General features: G+C 61.7%; 1 protein-coding gene across 1 annotated transcript in view; it reads right to left on the bottom strand.

Annotated features, from left to right (window-relative positions):
• The window catches only part of CRMP1 (collapsin response mediator protein 1), a 49269-nt gene that overhangs the window by 46140 nt on the left and 745 nt on the right, over positions 1-2384 (bottom strand). The window lies entirely within an intron of this gene.

Below are 2384 nucleotides of genomic sequence, written 5' to 3' on the forward strand. Positions count from 1 at the left end.
AAGTTCCGACGCCCAGAGGAAGGGGAGCCCGGCGAACCCGGCACCTTTTTTTTTTTTTTTTTTCCGGCTGCAATCAAACAGGGACGCGGCTCCCGGGGGGGTCGGCGAGCGCTGCCTGTGCCGGCGGCAGCAGCGCCCTCCCGGCTGCAGGTCGGAGCAGGATTCGCTCAGCGCAACCCAGGAAGCGTTTCCTTCCCTCCTGTCCCCCACCCCTCCGCCTGGCCCCCCTTCACATCCCATCAATCCAGCCGGAGCCTCCCTCCCTCCCGCACCAGCGCTGGGAAACGCCGCCCCGCCAGCTCCGCCGCCGCCCCGCTCGCACGCTGAGGTCACCGGCAGGATCCCACGCGTGGGTTGCCGCAGGGTGGGGACGGGGGATATAACCCCCGGCGGTGGGTTCTGCTGTGCTGCACATGGCAATGGCACTGTGGTACCATCCCCATGGCATGAAGCTTGATGGCAGTGCTCTGCCCTGTCCCCACGGCTCTGTCCCCACAGCACCGACCCTGATGGCACTGCCCTGCGCTGTCCCCATACCGCTGAATCTGACGGCTTCCCCTTGCACTGCCCCTGATGGCCCTGCCTGCTCTGTCCCTGATGACACCGACCTGCTCTGTTCCTCACCAACATCTCTGACCCAAACAGCACTGCCATGCTCTGCCATCCTTGTCACTGCCCCATTGTCACACACCTGCTCTGTCCTGTGCCCGTGGAGGTCATGACGGATGACATAACCAGGCCAGGCCAGGTGGCTGCTATATCAGCAGCTGCTGGAGAGGTAAAGTGGATACTTGAAACCCGTCTCTGTCTCACAGAATACCTCCCTCTAGCCATGGTGCTTGAGGGCAAAAGGCACAGCAAAGCTGTGCCCAAGTTAATCTCCCCAAGGACACACACTCTGGGGCTCTTAGCACGCCCAGCCCTGTGATACATACATAGATACAAGACATTAAGCACCCAGGCCACATCCCTGACACATCTTCCCAGAAATCATTGTTTGAAGCCTGTAAAACACTCTGGATGCTACTGCACAGGGGTCACATCTACCTGCTGCTTAAAGTGCACCTTCCTAAGCCAGTGGCCAAATCTTTCCTGCTTTACCTCAACCTCATCCTCACCTCACTTTGGCCAACTTTGGAAACACTGTGGGATCCAGAGAAATAGTGTGCAGTGTGTACAGTGAGTCCCAGGCTGAACTAGGAGGCAGGGAAAATGGGGAAGGCAGCACCATGGATGTGCTAGAAGATGGGGTGTGCTGTGCCCTCCCACTGCCCCTGAGATTCAGGTGAGGAGTTCAGGTGAGCTGGAAAAGAGAAGACTGCACTGCAGCTGGCAGCCTCTGAATGCCACCCCAGGGTCGTTGCAGAGAAAGCAGCATCATCCCAGGCACAGTGTCCCACCAAGCCCTGCCTGCTTGCTCCATTGTCCCAGCACAGCAGACACCCCTGGGCTGCACAGGAGGCCATGTGGCACCTGCACACAACCCCCAGGCCAGAGCAAACCAGCACGCCATTCATGCTCAAATTGAAGAGGAGTGAAGAGCATGGAAACTCCCAGTTCAGCCTAGGGATAAAGCAGAGTGCAGACAAGCCACAGAGACTCCAGGCTGGGTATTCAGGAAGAGGGTGTATCCATGCAGAGACACCACTGCAAGGCCGCATTTTTTCTAAGGGGAAATCAATGTCAGTCCGGGATCCCACGACAGCCAGCCCCCCGGGTCTGCCTCCAGCCTGCATGCCACCGGCCGGGCTAAGATGGAGATACAGAGCCATCAGGGGCCGGCCAGCCCACCGGCTCACTTCTTCCTTGAGCCTACATCAGAGTCCAGGCTGCAGATCCAGGGAAGGGGAACCCGGGGCAGAGGTTTCGGCCCATCCTCCCGCCTTCCGCGCTCCCTGCCGGGGAGACAATGCAGGCGCAGAGGGAGCCGGGGGGAGCAGGGTCTGAGTCAGGGCGGGGGGTCGGGGCAGATCCTGGGGCTGTGCCTGGGACAGGCTCCGCGGAGTTTCCCCGGCGAGCTCGGGAGTGCAGCGGGCCCGGCTTTGTTCCGGGGGGCGGCCGGGAGGCGCTGACGGACCCGAGCTGCCCTCCAGCCCCCCGGCACGGGCAGGAAAGGAAACGGAGAAAACTCATCGCCATCACTTACAAAGAAAGACGATTTCTGGGGTCGCCCCCTCCCGCCCCCGCTAAGCTCTGCCAAGTGAGGTAGTTTAGGGGCCAGCCGGGCTCTTCCCACAGCATCAGCGTGACCGGGAGGAGGGGGCCGCGCTTCCCCGACCTACCGTGCCGAAACTCCCCGCGAAGGCGGCCCCCAGCCCCCTGCGCGGGCGAGCGGGGCTCTGCGGCCGGGCCGGCACGGTTCGACTCGGTACAGCAATCACGGC

This window comes from Parus major, chromosome 4 (genome assembly GCF_001522545.3).
Source record: "Parus major isolate Abel chromosome 4, Parus_major1.1, whole genome shotgun sequence".
Lineage (NCBI taxonomy): Eukaryota > Metazoa > Chordata > Aves > Passeriformes > Paridae > Parus > Parus major.